Below are 21,245 nucleotides of genomic sequence, written 5' to 3' on the forward strand. Positions count from 1 at the left end.
TGAATGTTGATATGCAACATATGAAATTGTGGGGTAATAGAGGTGGAATTGATGGATATAGGGTTAGAATGGTTGAAATATGATGGAAAGGTAAAGTATAATGCTTGGTAATGTTGTATGATGAGATGGAATAGGCTTGATTTGGTTTGAATTATGAATCTTTAGGAAATGGAGAATTTGTAAACTTTTGTAAAAAAGAAATTTTGATGAACTTCAACGGATCATATCTTGAGCTACCATTTTTGAAATATAATGCATTTTATATCAAATGAAAGATAATTTAACAAGCTTTAAAATGGTTTAAATTTTGTAGAAATCTGAATTTTCTAGAAAAAGATATGATCATTGAAAATTTGGTGTCAAAATCTGAATTCTGCAATGTTGTAGAATTTTGTGATTTCTGGTTTGTGTGCTCATGCACAGCCTTGTGCACACGCACATCCTGTGTATTTTTGAAATTGTGCACTCGCACAGTCTTGTGCACACACACACACACACATAGGGTAAGGCTTGCTGTTGAGAGCGCTAGCATGCCTTGTGCGCACGCACACGTTGGAAGGTGCACTCTGTTGGGGGCGTTCGCACGCATTGTGCAGATGAACAGAGTTGAAATTTTTACTCCCTGTGCGTACGCACACCACTATGTGTATGCACACATCTTGAAAATCCTCTTGGGCGTGCGCACGCACACCCCTGTGCGTATGCACACTACCCTGTTTTTCAATAAAAACCTTGTTTTCTACTGTTTCACCTTCCGGACAAGCTTGTAAACTTTCGTGACACTTATATAAGACTCTTTGATTATTTTCGGGTATCAAAACATAGAAAAGGTCCTAGAGATTTAATTTGGTATTACCTTGAAAAGTTAGAGAACAGAGGCTTAGGTTTCTGGTGTACTGAGGATGGGTTTGGTTGAGAGAGAAGGAAGAGTAGAAGGAAGAGAAGTGTATTGATGATTACTGACAATGAATTGAGAAACTAATGAACTAATGAGTTCGGAATGAAAATTATGAATTGACAGTGGTTGATATGAGTCGAGGACTCGAAATTGCAATGATGAATCATTGATATACTGAAATAATTAATTTTTGAAAAACCACTGATGTAACATTTTTTAAGTTGAGATTATTGAGACGCTATGCGCCTGGCAGGGACGGTGGTTGGATCCCGCCAGTCAAGGTAGCGGCAGCGGCGGCGTAAGGGCGGTGGTTCTTCCTGCTTATGTTAAGATGTGAGGTCTGTGGCAAGAGTATCCAGCTCGTATCCCTTCGGATCACTAGAGTGTGCAGGCACAAAATCCTGGACGGTGTTCTGAGCACCATATCTCGGGGGTTCCCAATTATGATTCCGAAGGGCGACATCTCCATGGAGTGTGTCAGGTTGGCAGTTGAACCGACAATGTGATATCACAGCCAATAGGACAGGTATTCATCATGTGCATCTTTTAACTATTTTCTTGCTTTGCAGACTTGAATTGCTTGCCTAATTGTATAACATGCCTAATTGCCTATTTGAATTACTTGGCATACATGCCTATACTTGTGTTTTACTTGCATTGTATTTATTGTGTATTCTACTAGGATTGAGGAGGTTCGGAAGGTGGTGGTGATGGGATCGCATGGAGGATAGGTTGGTGAAGGCTGTGGGACAGTGGAGAATTGATAGACTAGAAAATCTCCTAAGTTAGATTACCCTTTATTATATTATGGTTTTAGTTATGCTTTAATGTTTTAGTTATGCTTTAAGTTGAATCTTGTGATGGATATTATTCATACCCTTGGACCGAGCAATACGGTCCGGATTGGATGAAGACAAAGCGACCGACTTCTTGCTTAGTCGGTCATCACCGACCTCTTCCCAAAGAGCTCGGCCAAATCGCCATAGAGGCACAAAAAGGCCCAAAGCAGAGGATTACAGCCCACCCTCTAAAAGGGGCTGGCCAGAAGATAGGTGACCTCTGATAAACCCCGATTTCGTGGTTTATCCTGTGCTTATTTTAGGGGATTTTATCACCTTTTCCCATATTTATTCAATGAAATAGCATGTTTTTGTAATTCTCCCTTGAATTGTGCTTAAGTGTAAAAACATGCTTTTTAGGCCATTAAATTGGTGATTTTAATTTACTTTAATTCCATTCGATGCCTTGACGTGTTTGTTGAGTAATATCAGGTTCATAAGGCAAGAATTGGACGGAAGAAGTGAGGAGAAAAGTATGCAAAGTGGGAGAACTCATGAAGAAATGAAAGAACCGTAAAGCTGTCAAGCCTGACCTCTTCACACTCAATCGATCATAACTTGAGCTACAGAGGTCCAAATGAGGTGGTTTAGTTGCGTTGGAAAGCTAACATCTGGGGCTTCAAAATGATATAAAATTTTCCATAGTTGCTTCACGTTTAGGGACGCGCACACGCACTGTACACGTGCGCGTCGATGGAGCAGGGTGATTCACTAAAGTGAAATCGTGGCCAGCTATTTGTAGAATATTTTGGGCACAATCCAACGCATTTCTAATGCTATTTCATACAGAATTCAAGCTTGGGCAAAGAGGGAGCAATTGTTTGAAGTGTTAGCATCATGTAGAGTAGTTTCTAGAGAGAGAAGCTCCCTCTTCTCTCTAGCATTAGGCTAGGTTAGGTTAATCTCTTCTAGATCTAGGTTCAATCTCATGTTTCCATCTTATTTCCTTTATGAATTCTTACTTCTACTCTTTTATTCTCATGGTTTGTAGTGTTAATTTTCCTCTTTGCTCTCTTTTGTGATATGAACTCATGTTGGATTTGGTTTACATTTAATGCAATTTGATGTTGATGTTTCTTTCATTGATGAATTAAGTTGTTGATTTACTCTCCTTGCAATTGGTAGTTGTTATATTTTATTATTCTTGTATATTTACCATGCTTTCCTTTATTACCCACCAAGTGTTTGACAAAATGCTTGGTTGGGCTTTAGAGTAGACTTTGAGCATTCTTGTCTTAGAAAGAGTAATTAGGCAATCTTGAGTCATGAAAACCCAACCTATGTTGGTGATCTAGAATTGTTAGTTAATATCATTTCCATTGACTCTAATCTCTTGCTAATACAATTAGTGAGTTGATTAGGACATTTGGATTGAGATTAGCTAGTCTTGTTAGACTTTCTCTCAAGGAAGATAACCTATATCTTCTTTCATCATTGGGGATGACGTAATAAGATAAATTCTTGTTAATTATTGTTATTAGTGACTAGGATGGAAGGCTTATGATCTCAATTCTTGCCATGAATGTCTCTCTTTATTAATTGCTTTCCTTTATTTTGCTTTTTTTAATTGCTTGCTTGATTTACTTTTCTTGACTTTTATTTTCCGCCCTTTATCAATCATACCCCCTTTGTTCCATCATAGCCAATAATCTTTCACTTCATTGCTATTCCTTGTGAGACGACCCGGAGTCCAAATACTCCGGTTAATTCTTATTTGGAGTTTGTACATGTGACAAAACCATAAGTTTAATTTGATGCGAGAGTTGTTTGTTGGCTTGGAGCTATGCTTACAACAAAGTAATTCCTTTCTTTAGGAAGAAAATCTAGACCGACAACAATTTTCGGAATCAAATTAATGGCCCGTTGCCGGAGAATTGCATTGGTGCTATGTTATTGGCTATTGTATATATTGTGAATAGCTTGATTTTTGGTTTGCTTGTTGGTTTTTGCTAGTTGTAGGACTTAGTTTTCTTTATTTTTTGTTAGCTTTTATTTTTATTTTCTCTTTCACCATGAATTCTCATCACTTTGGCTATGAGTGTGGTTCAAACTATGTTGTAGGAAATGGAAGCTTCAATGGGGATGTGCATCAAGGATTTGGAGATCAAAGGTGGGAGGCTTATGGACAACCTTCTTGGCAACAACCTCCTCCGGCTTCTTATGGGTACAATTCAAATCTTGATGCATGCCAATCTAATGTATGTGATGATCCTCATTATGGTTGTCAACCACAATCATCATATGCATATGAACCCCCTCCTCAACATAGCCCTCCACCATACTCACATGCCTCATACCACCATTCACCTCCATATGACCCTCAACAATGAACCCTCTCTTCCACCACCACCTCCCGATGAAGCCCTCACGCTAGACTTAAGAGATCTTGAATCTCATATCTTAAGGCAACACGAGGAGCATGAAAAGAAGTTTAAGGAGTTGAGAGCTAAGATGGCTATCATGGTAGAAGCCATTGGCAACATAGTCTCATCTCGCCTAAGTCTATGCGATCAAGTCACTCCCATTGTTGAATGTGGAGAAGCAACCAAAGAGCTTAGTGAGGGAGTGACTTTGAAGCTCCAAGGTGAGGAAGAGGAGTTAAAGCAAGAAATACAACAAGAGGAGGAGGTAGAGATTATTGAAAAAAATGAAGTAGTGGTTGGAGCCTTAGGATATGTTGAGTACATAGAGGAATCACAAATTGAAGAGCCTTTTTCAATGGAGTTCGAAGTTGATGTTGAGGAGGAGAGTGCATGGTACGCGGAATCGTGATTACACTTTAATTATGTAAAGTTCATTGCTCTTTCTTTCCCTGGAAATGGCGCCAAAAACATGATGCCAAAACCACGGTTCACAACTCCGTGTAACTAACCAGCAAGTGCACTGGGTCGTCCAAGTAATACCTTACGTGAGTAAGGGTCGAATCCCACGGAGATTGTTGGTATGAAGCAAGCTATGGTCACCTTGCAAATCTCAGTTAGGCAGATATAAATTGATAATGGTGTTTTCGAATAATAAATAATAGAATAGGGATAGAGGTACTTATGTAAATCATTGGTAGGAATTTCAGATAAGCGAATGGAGATGCTTTTCGTTCCTTTGAACCTCTGCTTTCCTGCTATCTTCATCCAATCAGTCTTACTCCTTTCCATGGCTGGCTTTATGTGATACGTCACCATTGTCAACGGCTACTTTTGGTCATCTCTCGGGAAAATGATCCAATGCCCTGTCACGGCACGGCTAATCGTCTGGAGGCATCACCTTTGTCAATGGCTTCATCTTATCCTCTCAGTGAAAATGATCAACGCACCCTGTCACGGCACGGCTATTCATCTGTCGGTTCTCGATCATGCTGGAATAGGATTTACTATCCTTTTGCGTCTGTCATTAATGCCCTGCAATCGCGAGTTTGGAGTTCGTCACCGTCATCCAATCATTGAATCCTACTCGGAATACCACAGACAAGGTTTAGACCTTCCGGATTCTCTTGAATGCCGCCATCATTCTAGCTTATGCCACGAAGATTCTGATTAAGAGATCTAAGAGATACTCATTCAGTCGAAGGTAGAACGGAAGTGGTTGTCAGGCACGCGTTCATAGGGAATGATGATGATTGTCACGTTCATCACATTCAGATTGAAGTACGAATGAATATCTTAGAAGCGAAATAAGATGAATTGAATAGAAAACAGTAGTACTTTGCATTAATCTTTGAGGAACAGCAGAGCTCCACACCTTAATCTATGGAGTGTAGAAACTCTACCGTTGAAAATACATAAGTGAAAGGTCCAGGCATGGCCGAGAGGCCAGCCCCCATGGTCTAAGAACTATGCGTTCAAAGATTTAAAGATCCAAAGATGTCAAAAAGACTAGTAAAAGGTCCTATTTATAATAAACTAGCTACTAGGGTTTACATGAGTAAGTAATTGATGCATAAATCCACTTCCGGGGCCCACTTGGTGTGTGTTTGGGCTGAGCTTGAGTGTTGCACGTGTAGAGGTCTTTCTTGGAGTTGAACGCCAGCTTTTGTGCCAGTTTGGGCCTTCAACTCTGGTTTTGGCTCCTTTTCTGGCGCTGGACGCCAGAGTTGGGTAGAAAGCTGGCGTTGAACGCCAGTTTATGTCATCTATTCTTGGCCAACATATAAACTATTATATATTGTTGGAAATCCCTGGATGTCTACTTTCCAACGCAATTGGAAGCGCGCCATTTCAAGTTTTGTAGCTCCATAAAATCCACTTTGAGTGCAGGGAGGTCAGAATCCAACAGCATCAGCAGTCCTTTTTCAACCCCTGAATTTGATTTCTGCTCAAGTCCCTCAATTTCAGCCAGAAAATACCTGAAATCACAGAAAAACACACAAACTCATAGTAAAGCCCAGAAATGTGAATTTAACATAAAAACTAATGAAAACATCCCTAAAAGTAACTAGATCCTACTAAAAACATACTAAAAACAATGCCAAAAAGCGTATAAATTATCCGCTCATCACAACACCAAACTTAAATTGTTGCTTGTCCCCAAGCAACTAAAAATCAAACAGGATAAAAAGAAGAGAATATACTATAAATTCCAAACTATCAATGAAACATAGCTTTTTGCCTCTCGAATAGTTTTGGCATCTCGAATAGTTTTGGCATCTCACCTTATCCATTGAGGTTCAGAATGATTGGCATCTATAGGAACTCAGAGTTCATATAGTGTTATTGATTCTCCTAGTTTAGTATGATGATTCTTGAACACAGCTTCTTTATGAGTCTTGGCCGTGGCCCTAAGCACTTTGTTTTCCAGTATTACCACCGGATACATAAATGCCACAGACACATAAGTGGGTGAACCTTTTCAGATTGTGACTCAGCTTTGCTAAAGTCCCCAATTAGAGGTGTCCAGGGTTCTTAAGCACACTCTTCTTTTGCTTTGGACCTTGACTTTAACCGCTCAGTCTCAAGTTTTCACTTGACACCTACACGCCACAAGCACATGGTTAGGGACAGCTTGGTTTAGCCGCTTAGGCCAGGATTTTATTCCTTTAGGCCCTCCTATCCACTGATGCTCAAAGCCTTGGGATCCTTTTTATTTGCCCTTGCCTTTTGGTTTTAAGGGTTATTGGCTTTTTGCTCTTGCCTCTTAGTTTTAAGAGCTTTGGCTTTTTCTGCTTGCTTTTTCTTTTTCTTTTTATTTTTTTTTGCCTATTTTTTTTCTTTTTTTTTTTTCTGCAAGCTTTGTTCTTTGCTGCTTTTTCTTGCTTCAAGAATCATTTTTATGATTTTTCAGATTATCAAATAACATGTCTCCTAGTCATCATTCTTTCAAGAGCCAACATATTTAACACTCTTAAACAACAACTTCAAAAGACATATGCACTGTTCAAGCATTCATTCAGAAAACAAGAAGCATTGTCACCACATCAATATAATTAAGCTAAGTTCAAGGATAAATTCGAAACTCATGTACTTCTTGTTCTTTTGAATTAAAACATTTTTCATTTAAGAGAGGTGACGGATTCATAGGACATTCATAACTTTAAGACAAAGTTACTAACTACTAATGATCATGTAATGAAGACACAAACATAGATAAGCACATAACATAGAAAACGAAAAACAGAGAAAGCAAGAACAAGGAATGAATCCACCTTAGTGATGGTGGCGTTTCCTTCTTGAGGAACCAATTATGTCCTTGAGCTCTTCTGTGTCTCTTCCTTGTCTTTGTTGCTCCTCCCTTATTGCTTTTTGATCTTCTCTTATTTCATGAAGCATGATGGAGTGCTCTTGATGTTCCACCCTTAGTTGTCCTATATTGGAACTCAATTCTCCCAGGGAGGTGTTGATTTGCTCCCAATAATTTTGTGGAGGAAAGTGCATTTGAGGCATCTCCGGGATCTCATGGAAATGAGATTCTTGCGCCTCTTGAGCTCCATGATTGGGCTCTCTTGCTTGCTCTATCTTTTTCTTAGTGATGGGCTTGTCCTCTTTAATGAGGATATCTCCCTCTATGTCAATCCCAGCCGAATTGCATAGGTGGCAAATGAGGTGAGGAAAGGCTAACCTTGCCATAGTGGAGGACTTGTTAGCCACCTTGTAGAGTTCTTGAGGTATAATCTCATGAACTTCCACCTCTTCTTCAATCATGATGCTATGGATCATGATGGCCCGGTCTATAGTAACTTCAGACCGGTTGCTAGTGGGAATGATTGAGCATTGAATGAACTCCAACCATCCTCTAGCTACAGGCTTGAGGTCCAATCTTCTTAGTTGAACCAGCTTGCCTTTGGAGTCAACCTTCCATTGAGCTCCTTCTACACATATGTCCATAAGGACTTGGTCCAACCTTTGATCAAAGTTGACTCTCCTTGTGTAGGGGCGTGCGTTCTCTTCCATGTTTGGCAAGTTGAACGCCAACCTCACATTTTCCGGACTAAAATCTAAGTATTTCCCCCGAACCATTGTAACATAGTTCTTTGGATCCGGGTTCTTACTTTGATCATGGTTCTTGGTGATCCATGCATTGGCATAGAACTCTTGAACCATTAGGATGCCGACTTGTTGGATGGGATTTTTTAGAACTTCCCAACCTCTTCTTTGAATTTCATGTCGGATCTCCGGATACTCATTTCTTTTGAGTTTGAAAGGGACCTCAGGGATCACCTTCTTCTTGGCCACAACATCATAGAAGTGGTCTTGATGGGCTTTGGAGATGAACCTTTCCATCTCCCATGACTCGGATGTGGAAGCTTTTGTCTTCCCTTTCCCCTTTCTAGAGGATTCTCCGGTCTTAGGTGCCATCAATGGTAATGGAAAAACAAAAAGCTTATGCTTTTACCACACCAAACTTAGAGTGTTGCTCGCCCTCGAGCAATAAAAGAAAGAATAGATGAAGAAGAAGAAGAAATGGAGGAGAGGGAGAGTGGGAGGTGTTTTCGGCCAAGAAGGGTGTAGAGGGGTGTGTTGTGTGAATTTGATGAAGAATGGAGGGCTTTATATAGGGAAGGGAGGGGGGAAGGTTTCGGCCATATGGGTGGGTTTGGGTGGAAAATTGGTTTTGAATTTTGAAGGTAGGTGGAGTTTATGAGGTAGGTTTATGGGGAAGAGTGGATGGATGTGAGTGGTGAAGAGGTGATGGGGAAGAGAGATTGAGGTGATTGGTGAAGGGTTTTTGGGGAAGAGTGTTTATGGGGTTGTGTGAAAGAAAGTGGTGAGAAGAAGTGAGTGGAGGTAGGTGGGGATCCTGTGGGGTCTACAGGTCCTGAGTAGATCCTGTGGGGTCCACAGATCCTGAGTGGATCCTGTGGGGTCCACAGATCCTGAGGTGTTCAAGGATTTACATCCCTGCACCCATTAGGCATGTAAAATTGCCTTTGCACACAACTCTGGGCGTTCAGCACCAGGTTGGTAGCCATTTTGGGCGTTCAACGCCCATTTGTGTGCCATTTCTGGCGTTGAACGCTAGAACCATGCCTGTTCTGGCGTTCAGCACCCAGAAGGTGCCCATTTTGGGCGTTCAGCGCCAGAACCATGCTCTGTTCTGGCGCTGAACGCCAGACAGATGCTCCTCCAGGGTGTGATTTTTCTTCTGCTATTTTTGACTCCGTTTTCAATTTTTATATTTATTTTGTGACTCCACATGATCATGAACCTAAGAAAACATGAAAAACAATAATAATAGAGTTAGATAAATAAACATTGGGTTGCCTCCCAACAAGCGCTTCTTTAATGTCAATAGCTTGACAGTGGGCTCTCATGGAGCCTCACAGATGTTCAGAGCATTGTTAAAACTCTCCAACACCAAACTTAGAGTTTGGATATAGAAGTTCAACACCAAACTTAGAGTTTGGTTGTGGCCTCCCAACTCCAAACTTAGAGTTTGACTGTGGGGGCTTGGTTGACTCTGTTTTAAGAGAAGCTTTTTCTGCTTCCTCTCCATGGTTGCAGAGGGAGATCCTTGAGTTTTAAACACAAGGAGGTCCTTATTCCATTGAAGGACTATTTCACCTCTGTCAACATCAATCACAGCTCTTGCTGTGGCCAGGAAAGGTCTTTCTAGGATGATGGATTCATCCTCTTTCTTTCCAGTATCCAGGACTATGAAATCAGCAGGGATGTAAAGGCCTTCAACTTTTACTAACACGTCCTCTACTTGTCCATAAGCCTGTTTTCTTGAACTGTCTGCCATCTCTAATGAGATTTTAGCAGCTTGCACCCCATAGATTCCCAGTTTCTCTATTACAGAGAGGGGCATGAGGTTTATTCCTGAACCAAAGTCACACAGAGCCTTAAAGATCATGGTGCCTATGGTACAGGGTATTATGAACTTTCCAGGATCCTGTCTCTTCTGAGGCAATGTCAGTTGATCCAGATCACTTAGTTCATTGATGAACAAGGGAGGTTCAACTTCCCAAGTATCAATGCCAAATAATTTGGCATTCAGCTTCATAATTGCACCAAGAAACTTGGCAGTTTGCTCTTCAGTAACATCCTCATTCTCTTCAGAAGAGGAATACTCATCAGAGCTCATGAAGGGCATAAGGAGGTTCAATGGAATCTCTATGGTCTCTAGATGAGCCTCAGAGTCCTTTGGTTCCTCAGAGGGAAGCTCCTTATTGACCACTGGACGTCCCAGGAGGTCTTCCTCCTTGGGATTCACGTCCTCTCCTCTCCTCACAGGTTCGGCCATGATGCTTATGTCAATGGCCTTGCACTCTCCTTTTGGATTCTCTTCTGTATTGCTTGGGAGAGTACTAGGAGGGATTTCAGTGATCTTTTTACTCAGCTGGCCCACTTGTGCTTCCAGATTTCTAATGGAAGATCTTGTTTCATTCATGAAACTTACAGTGGCCTTAGACAGATCAGAGACTAAGTTTGCCAAATTAGAAGTATTTTGTTTAGAGTCTTCTGTCTGTTGCTGAGTGGATGATGGGAAAGGTTTATTATTGCTAAACCTGTTTCTTCCACCATTATTAAAGCCTTGTTGAGGCTTTTGATCCTTCCATGAGAAATTTGGATGATTTCTCCATGATGAGTTATAGGTGTTTCCATAAGGTTCACCTAAATAATTTACCTCTGCTATTGCAGGGTTTTCAAGATCATAAGCTTCTTCTTCAGAAGATGCCTCTTGAGTACTGTTGGATGCAGCTTGCATTCCATGCAGACTCTGAGAGATCATATTGACTTGCTGAGTCAATATTTTATTCTGAGCCAATATGGCATTCAGAGTATCAACTTCAAGAACTCCCTTCTTCATAGGCGTCCCATTACTCACAGGATTCCTTTCAGAAGTGTACATGAACTGGTTATTAGCAACCATGTCAATGAGTTCTTGAGCTTCTGCAGGCGTTTTCTTTAGGTGAATGGATCCACCTGCAGAAGTGTCCAGTGACATCTTTGATAGCTCAGATAAACCATCATAGAATATATCCAGGATGGTCCATTCTGAAAGCATGTCAGAAGGACACTTTTTGGTTAACTGTTTGTATCTTTCCCAAGCTTCATAGAGGGATTCACCTTCTTTCTGTCTGAAGGTTTGAACATCAGCTCTAAGCTTGCTCAGCTTTTGAGGAGGAAAGTACTTGGCTAAGAAAGTCGTGACCAGCTTATCCCAAGAGTTCAGGCTGTCTTTGGGTTGAGAATCCAACCATAATCTAGCTCTGTCTCTTACAGCAAAAGGGAAAAGCATGAGCCTGTAGACTTCAGGATCTACTCCATTAGTCTTAACAGTATCACATATCTGCAAGAATTCAGTTAAGAACCGAAAAGGATCTTCAGATGGAAGTCCATAAAACTTGCAGTTCTGCTGCATCAGAGAAACTAATTGAGGTTTCAGCTCAAAGTTGTTTGCTCCAATGGCAGGAATGGAGATGCTTCTTCCATGTAAATTGGAATTAGGTGCAGTAAAGTCACCAAGCATCCTCCTTGCATTATTATTATTTTCGGCTGCCATCTCCTCTTCCTGTTCGAAAATTTTTTGAAAGGTTATCTCTGGATTGTTGTAATTTAGCTTCTCTTAGTTTTCTCTTCAGAGTCCTTTCAAGTTCTGGATCTGCTTCAACAAGAATGTTCTTATCCTTGCTCCTGCTCATATGACAAAGAAGAGGGCACAGAAAAAAAAAATAATAATAATATGGATCCTTTATACCACAGTATAGGGATCCCTGTGTGAGTAGAAGAAGAGGGGGAGACAAAGAATGTGATGTAAAGAAAGAAACACAACTGTGAGGATGGCAGAGATGTGAGATGAGATGTTAGTAGATGAATAAATAAATAGAATAAGATGGGAGAGGGAGAATTTTCGAAAAATATTTTTGAAAAAGAGTTAGTGATTTTCGAAAATGGTTTTTGAAAAATGTTAGTATTTTTCGAAAATTTTTAAAATCAAAAATAAAAATAAGAATAATTAATTAATTAAAAAGAAATTTTTGAAAAAGAGGGAAGATATTTTCGAAAATTAGAGAGAGAGAGTTAGTTAGGTAGTTTTGAAAAAGTTAAGAAACAAACAAAAAGTTAGTTAGTTAGTTGAAACAAATTTTGAAAAGATAAGAAGTTAGGAGGTTAGAAAAGATATTTTGAAATTAGATTTTTGAAAAAGATAAGATGAGAAGATATTTTTTTTGAAAAGATATGATAGAAATTAGTTTTGAAAAAGATTTGATTTTTAAAATCTCAATTAATGACTTGATTTATAAGAAATCACAAGATATGATTCTAGAACTTAAAGTTTGAATCTTTCTTAACAAGCAAGTAACAAACTTCAATTTTTTGAATCAAAACATTAATTGATTATGTTATTTTCGAAAATTTGATATAAAAATAAGAAAAGGATTTTTGAAAAATATTTTTGGAATTTTCGAAAATAACTAAGAATTTTGAAAAAGATTTGATTTTTGAAAAATATTTTGAAAAAGATAAGATTTTCAAATTGAAAATTTGATTTGACTCATAAGAAACAACTTGATTTTAAAAATTTTTGAAAAATTCAACTCAAATTTTCAAATTTGATGAGAGAAAAAGGGAAAGATATTTTTTTTTATTTTTGAATTTTTATGATGCAAGAGAAAAACAAGAAAAATGATGCAATGCATGAAATTTTTAGATCAAAACAATGAATGCATGCAAGAATGCTATGAATGTCAAGATGAACACCAAGAACACTTTGAATGTCATGATGAAGATCAAGAACATATTTTTGAAAAATTTTTAATGCAAAGAAAATATGCAAGACACCAAACTTAGAATTCTTTAATGCTTAGACACTAAGAATTCCAGAATGCATATGATAAACATGAAAAGACACACAACAAAAAATCATCAAGATCAAACAAGAAGACTTACCAAGAACAACTTGAAGATCATGAAGAACACTATGAATGCATGATATTTTCGAAAAATGCAAGATGCATATGCAAGTGACATCAAACTTATAACATGACTCAAGACTCAAACAAGAAACAAAAAAATATTTTTGATTTTTATGATTTTCTAATTTTTTTGGATTTTTATTTTGAAAATTAATTGAAAAAGGAAAATAAGGATTCCAAAATTTTTAATATGAATTCCAAGAATCTTGCAGTGTTAGTCTAAAGCTTCAGTCCAGGAATTAGACATGGCTCACTAGCCAGCCAAGCTTTCAATGAAAGCTCCGGTCCAAAACACTAGACATGGCCAATGGCCAGCCAAGCTTCAGCATGTAATTCAGACATGACACGCCTGACATACTCATTCCCAAAGGAATTAGACATGGCTTTACAGCCAGCCAGGCTTCAACGTGCTTCATGAAATACTAGAATTCATTCTTAAAAATTTTGAATAAAGTTTTTGAAAACATTTTTATATTATTTTCGAAAACAGATGAGAAAATTTTAGAAATATTTTTTGAAAATTTTTTTTTTGAAAATAAAATAAAAAGAAAATTACCTAATCTGAGCAATAGGATGAACCGTCAGTTGTCCATACTCGAACAATCCCCGGCAACGGCGCCAAAAACTTGGTACGCGAAATCGTGATTACACTTTAATTATGTAAAGTTCATTGCTCTTTCTTTCCCTAGAAATGGCGCCAAAAACATGATGCCAAAACCACGGTTCACAACTCCGTGTAACTAACCAGCAAGTGCACTGGGTCGTCCAAGTAATACCTTACGTGAGTAAGGGTCGAATCCCACGGAGATTGTTGGTATGAAGCAAGCTATGGTCACCTTGCAAATCTCAGTTAGGCAGATATAAATTGATAATGGTGTTTTCGAATAATAAATAATAGAATAGGGATAGAGGTACTTATGTAAATCATTGGTAGGAATTTCAGATAAGCGAATGGAGATGCTTTTCGTTCCTCTAAACCTCTGCTTTCCTGCTATCTTCATCCAATCAGTCTTACTCCTTTCCATGGCTGGCTTTATGTGATACGTCACCATTGTCAACGGCTACTTTCGGTCATCTCTCGGGAAAATGATCCAATGCCCTGTCACGGCACGGCTAATCGTCTGGAGGCATCACCTTTGTCAATGGCTTCATCTTATCCTCTCAGTGAAAATGATCAACGCACCCTGTCACGGCACGGCTATTCATCTGTCGGTTCTCGATCATGCTGGAATAGGTTTACTATCCTTTTGCGTCTGTCACTAATGCCCTGCAATCGCGAGTTTGGAGCTCGTCACAGTCATCCAATCATTGAATCCTACTCGGAATACCACAGACAAGGTTTAGACCTTCCGGATTCTCTTGAATGCCGCCATCATTCTAGCTTATGCCACGAAGATTCTGATTAAGAGATCTAAGAGATACTCATTCAGTCGAAGGTAGAACGGAAGTGGTTGTCAGGCACGCGTTCATAGGGAATGATGATGATTGTCACGTTCATCACATTCAGATTGAAGTACGAATGAATATCTTAGAAGCGAAATAAGATGAATTGAATAGAAAACAGTAGTACTTTGCATTAATCTTTGAGGAACAGCAGAGCTCCACACCTTAATCTATGGAGTGTAGAAACTCTACCGTTGAAAATACATAAGTGAAAGGTCCAGGCATGGCCGAGAGGCCAGCCCCCATGGTCTAAGAACTATGCGTTCAAAGATTCAAAGATCCAAAGATGTCAAAAAGACTAGTAAAAGGTCCTATTTATAATAAACTAGCTACTAGGGTTTACATGAGTAAGTAATTGATGCATAAATCCACTTCCGGGGCCCACTTGGTGTGTGTTTGGGCTGAGCTTGAGTGTTGCACGTGTAGAAGTCTTTCTTGGAGTTGAACGCCAGCTTTTGTGCCAGTTTGGGCGTTCAACTCTGGTTTTGGCTCCTTTTCTGGCGCTGGACGCCAGAGTTGGGTAGAAAGCTGGCGTTGAACGCCAGTTTATGTTGTCTATTCTTGGTCAACGTATGGACTATTATATATTTTTGGAAATCCTGGATGTCTACTTTCCAACGCAATTGGAAGCGCGCCATTTCGAGTTTTGTAGCTCCATAAAATCCACTTTGAGTGCAGGAAGGTCAGAATCCAACAGCATCAGCAGTCCTTTTTCAACATCTGAATCTGATTTCTGCTCAAGTCCCTCAATTTCAGCCAGAAAATACCTGAAATCACAGAAAAACACACAAACTCATAGTAAAGCCCAAAAATGTGAATTTAACATAAAAACTAATGAAAACATCCCTAAAAGTAACTAGATCCTACTAAAAACATACTAAAAACAATGCCAAAAAGCGTATAAATTATCCGCTCATCAGTGCACAACCTCCAAGACACAATGTGATTAAAGAATTGGAAGAAGTGTTCCAATCAATAGGCCCTCCTATTTATGACGATTCCGCATCAACATATGATCCTTTTAAGTTTGAGGAATCCTCCCCCACTATACCTGGAATTGATGATGAGGTAGATTTTACTCAACCTCCTATTTATGATTTGAGTGATGGGGAAGAGCTAGAGGATATTAGTGAAGAAGAACTTGAACTTGAGGAAGCTTGGCAAGAGGTAAAGCTTGAAGAACCTTGCCAAGTGGTGGACGCCTCAAGAAGAGGATGGACGGGAGTAGAGCGCGCCATGTCAAGATCATTGGAAACTCCTCCACCTAGGTTGTCATCTAATCCTTCATTTGAGTGGTTAAAACTTCTAACTCTTAGCTTTATTATCCCACTTGAATTTGGTTTGCTTGAGACGGATGGCCAACTTAGGGCGCCTTTCGGAATTAAGCATAAAAGGAGGATGTTTAGTGGTTGGTGTTTTACGTCTAGGCTCATTATGGTTGAAGCTTCAAGGAGCAAAGGTTGGACTAGTGCTCAATTGGATGGGTCTAGGAGGATAGTTTAGTGCTTCCATGAGAATTCATCTCCCTTGCCACCCGGAGGAAATCACCATAATCAACTCAAGGACATGTGTGAAAACATAGTGTCGGATCCCAGATCACACAAGGAAAATCAACTTTGGGAGCCCATGGTTTGTGAAGAACTCCATCAAAGCTTGGAGTTATTAACTTTGAATGATGAAGCGCAATGGAAGTCTAAGCATTGGTGGATGTTCAAGGATGGATTCAAGCACAAGCCACCTTGAAAGATAGCTCCCCATAAGTCCAACTTTTAGGACAATAAACAAATGTGCTAGGTGGGAGACACCCTACCATGGTAATATCCTTTCATTTTTCTCTTTTGTACATATTGGTAAAATAGGTTTAATTTCATGTTTTGATTGATTTGTTAAGTTTTTTTGGCAGTTTAGTGTGTTAAATAAGGTTTTGTGGTGTTTTGATAGTTGTTCGGAGGTTTGGAATGCTTGGTTTGGTGCAAAAACATAGAAAATTTTTGAAAAACAGGGAACCAACCCACGCGTACGCGTCACTCACGTGTACGCGTGCCCCAAGCAATTTCGACCATCCACGCGCCCGCGCCACTCATGCGTACGCGTGGATTGGAAGTTCCCCCCTCCATACATTCACCCGAGAGTTGTGCCTGAAGTGTGCCAACTTTGTGCCCAAGGCACGCGCACGCGTACCTTGCGCATATGTGTCGACTCTCTGCTTTGCCATGCACGCGTACGCGTCAGCCACGCGTACGCGTCGCTTCCATTTCATCAATCCACACTTACGTGCACATGATGCGCATGCGTGGGTTGCCCTGTTTCAACCATCTTCTTTTCTTCTCTTCTTTCCATTTCTTTGCTTTTTCTCTCTCCTTTTCTTTTCTTTCGACCCTTCAAACACGATCCAACACTACCAAACACCATGTAACACCATTTCTTTTAGCAATTAGTTAGTTTATTTTATGTTTTCCATTATAAGTGTTGGATTACTAATCTTGTTTACTGTTTACTTCTGCCCATTACTAATAGGATGTTAGTTTAACATCATTATTGTTATTGTCATTGTTGGATTCCTTTGTTGAGGTTACAATTTATTACTTGGTTTTAGATCTTCATGTTGAACATTTGTGAATACTGAGTACATGTTACATTGCCTTCATGCATCTTAACTCTTTGAATTGCATGTTTTGGCCACCATGCATTCATCATCTATTGTTAGGCAATTGTACATTATCAATGCTTTTTTTTAGGATGCTTGTTCTAATTGATCATCACCTATTTCATGCATTGAGTTTGTGGAATTGTGAAATTGGATCGAAAGCTTACCTAGCGACATATTTTTGAGCTTTCTAAGATTTGTGGACCATGCTTGCTATGTGATTGATTTTTTACTTCTATATCCTTTTTCCTAAGTTCCATAGCATCCATGTGTTCCACCTCTATGTCACTTAGGTGTTGCAACAACTTCAATAAGTGCCATTGTTTGATGTGTAAGCTTTTTAAACCATTTTGTTCACCAAATTTACTTACAAACCAATCAATGTTCATTTATTATCCAATTTCACAATCGCTTGATTTTTGCTTGAATGCTTTTATGCTTCTTCACCCCTTGTTCAGTTGCCTTAACCTACAAGTCTTTCAAAGTATCTCAAGCACACTAGAATGAGCAAATTGTATGCTTTCTTTAGTATAATTGTGACATAACTTTTTGTACTAGTATGTGCGTTCTAAACTGCGTGCAATTTTAGAACCCACACACTTATTTTTCATCAATGTCACACTATTTCACTCACTCAATTCTAGTGATTCACCTCATTCCAACAATTCATGCTTCTTTGCTTTTGTATTTTTTCATCTTACGGTGTTTATTTTGTTTTTCATGATCGATGATCCATAAGCAAAAATGGAAGCGGAAGGAAGAACACGCAACACCGGTTGACCTACCAGATGAAGGTGGCAACTCGGAGAGTCGCCGTACCCCCTTGCTCATTTAGTGCACCGAGGCCGGTGCAAACTTTTAAGTGTGGGGAGGTCGTCTGACCACTCGGCATTTTTGGGTAACAAGTTTCTAATCCCAACACTTTTGCATTTCATTTTAGGATTTCTAGTTGCATTTTCTCATTTTGCATATGTACATAATAAGCTTAGTCAAAATCATGATATTTTCTAAGGATTTTATCTAGAGGGCACCCCAATTGATTGAAAAAAAAATTTTTAGAACTTACTTGAATTATATACTTTGTGGATCATGTTTTGAGCCAAGAACACAAGCATGTAAGATTTGAGCCTAATTGTGTGGTTACATCATATATAACCACTTATTTTCATTCTTGGGTGCATTATTCTCTTCCTATGATTGTGATCCTTGATTTGTTTGATTCTTTATGTCCATTATTTTGTGTACACATGCATTTATATGATTGAGGCCATTGTTCAAATAGCTCACTTACCCAAATAGCCTACCTTTTATCTTCCATTGTTAACCAATCTTGAGCCTATGCTTAACCCGTTTGTTCTTAATTGTAGCACATTACAAGCCTAAGTTAAAAACAATAAATATCTCTTAATTTGGATCTTTGATTAGTTTATACTAGTGAGAGCATTTACCATTTAATTTTGGGAGAGTTGGAAACATTGGGTAGAGATAAAAGTGTGTTTTTGTATTTGTGTTGAGAATCTTGGAAATTGGATACATAGTCATGTATTAATCATGTGTAAACCATATGCATTGATGTTCTTGTATATATTTTTGTTTGAAAAGGAAAAAAAATTTAATGAAAAAAGAAATAAATAAAAAAATAGAAATAGAAAAAGAAAGAAAAAGAATTGCAATAAAAAGGGGACAAAAATGCCCCAAAGTCACGGTTCAATAAAAATCAATGCATATGTGTGGTGATCGAAAGAGAATGCATGAGTGTGTGAAGTGAAGAATGGGTAGTTAGGTTTGTTTAGAATTGTATAGGTTGTCATAGGTTAGGTAGGAAGTTTAAGTTAATCAAGGATTCGAATTTCAAGCTCACTTGACCACATGCATCCTACCTTGACCCTAGCCCCATTACAACCTATGGGAAAGTCCTCATGATATTTGTATGCATGCATGAAGTAATTGTTGATTGTTAGATGAAAAATAAATCTTGGAAAGCATGATTAGGGGAGAATCGAGTGAATCAACCCCATACACTTGAGTGCCTAGAGCGGATATACATCCAGTGAGGGTTCGATCGCTAAATTACATGTTTCCACCCATGATCATCTTTTCTTGCAAGTTTGTAAAATCTCTCAATGATTCAATTCAATTGTGGGTTGATTTGATTGATATTGCATTAGCCCTTATACTTATATATGTATTCTTGGAAGTTGACTTATTTTGACCAAGTATTTGCATTCATGTAGATAGATTGCATATAGATATGTTGCATGTAGTTATTTTGCATTGAATAAATGTTGATACCCCTTTGCTTCTTTCATGATTTTAACATGAGGACATGCTTAGTTTAAGTGTGGGGAGATTTGATATACCCCGATTTTATTGTTTATCTTGTGCTTATTTTAGGGGATTTTATCACCTTTTCCCACATTTATTCAATGAAATAGCATGATTTTGTAATTCTCCCTTGAATTGTGCTTAAGTGTAAAAACATGCTTTTTAGGCCCTTAAATTGGTGATTTTAATTCACTTTAATTCCATTCGATGCCTTGATATGTTTAAACAGAATCAAAAACAGCAGAAGGAAAATCACACCTTGGAGGAAGGACTTACTGGCGTTTAAACTGCAGTAAGGAGCATCTGGCTGGTGTTCAATGCCAGAACAGAGCATGGATCTGGCGTTGAACGACAGAAATAAGAAACATCCCGGCGTTCAAATGCCAGGGAAACACCCTGAGAAGAGCTGGCGCTGAACGCCAGAAACAAGCATAGAGCTGGCGTTCAACGCCAGAAACATGCTGCACATGGGCGTTGAACGCCCAGAACAAGCATTACTCTGGCGTTTAAACGCCAGAATTGCATGCAAAGGCGTTTTACATGCCTAATTGGTGCAGGGATGTAAATTCTTGACACCTCAGGATCTGTGGACCCACAGGATCATCTCAGGATTTGTGGACCCCACAGGATACCCACATACCTCCACTCATATTCTCCCCTCTTCTCAACATTCATCTTCTCTTTCCAATAAACACTCTTCCCCAAAACCTTTCACCAATCACCTCAATCTCTCTTCCCTATTACCCCTTCACCACTCACATCAATCCACCCTTCCCCATAAACCCCACCTACCTTCAAAATTCAAAATCACTTTCCCACCCAAACCCACCCAACATGGCCGAACCTACTCCCTCTCCCCTCACTATATAAACCCCTCAATCCTCCTTCATTTTCACACAACACAGCCCTATCTTCTATACCTTGGCCGACTACACCTCCCCCTCACTCTCCTCCATATTTTCTCTTCTTCTTCTTCTTTTCTTTCTTCTCTTGCTTGAGGGCGAGCAATATTCTAAGTTTGGTGTGGTAAAAGTATAGCTTTTTATTTTTCCATTACCATTGATGGCACCTAAGACCGGAGAAACCTCTAAAAAAGGAAAAGGAAAGACAAAAGCTTCCACCTCCGAGTCATGGGAGATGGAAAGATTCATCTCCAAATCCCATCAAGACCACTTCTATGATGTTGTGGCCAAGAAGAAGGTGATCCCCGAGGTCCCTTTCAAACTCAAGAAAAATAAGTATCCAGAGATCCGACATGAAATCCAAAGAAGAGGTTGGGAAGTTCTAACCAACCCCATTCAACAAGTCAGAATCCTAATGGTTCAAGAGTTCTATGCAAACGCATGGATCACTAGGAACCATGATCAAAGTATGAACCCGAATCCAAAGCATTAGCTCACCATGGTTCGGGGGAAGTACTTAGATTTTAGTCCGGAGAATGTAAGGCTGGCGTTCAACTTACCAATGATGGAAGAAAATGCACGCCCCTACACAAGAAGAGTCAACTTTAATCAAAGGTTGGACCAAGTCCTCATGGACATATGTGTGGAAGGAGCTCAATGGAAGATTGACTCAAGAGGCAAGCCGGTTCAATTAAGAAGACTGAACCTTAAGCCTGTAGCTAGAGGATGGTTGGAGTTCATTCAACGCTCAATCATTTCCACTAGCAACCGGTCTGAAGTTACTATAGACCGGGCCATCATGATCCATAGTATCATGATTGGGGAGGAAGTGGAAGTTCAT

At 39.3% G+C, this 21,245-nt stretch overlaps 1 non-coding gene across 1 annotated transcript; it reads left to right on the forward strand.

Annotated features, from left to right (window-relative positions):
• The first annotated feature begins 11,169 nt into the window (after window positions 1–11,169).
• Window positions 11,170–11,277, forward strand: LOC112745290 (small nucleolar RNA R71). Its single transcript, XR_003173227.1, has one exon. It is a non-coding gene; the product is annotated as a small nucleolar RNA R71 (small nucleolar RNA).
• Window positions 11,278–21,245: the final 9,968 nt, after the last annotated feature.

This window comes from Arachis hypogaea, chromosome 14 (assembly GCF_003086295.3).
Source record: "Arachis hypogaea cultivar Tifrunner chromosome 14, arahy.Tifrunner.gnm2.J5K5, whole genome shotgun sequence".
NCBI classification, from domain to species: domain Eukaryota; kingdom Viridiplantae; phylum Streptophyta; class Magnoliopsida; order Fabales; family Fabaceae; genus Arachis; species Arachis hypogaea.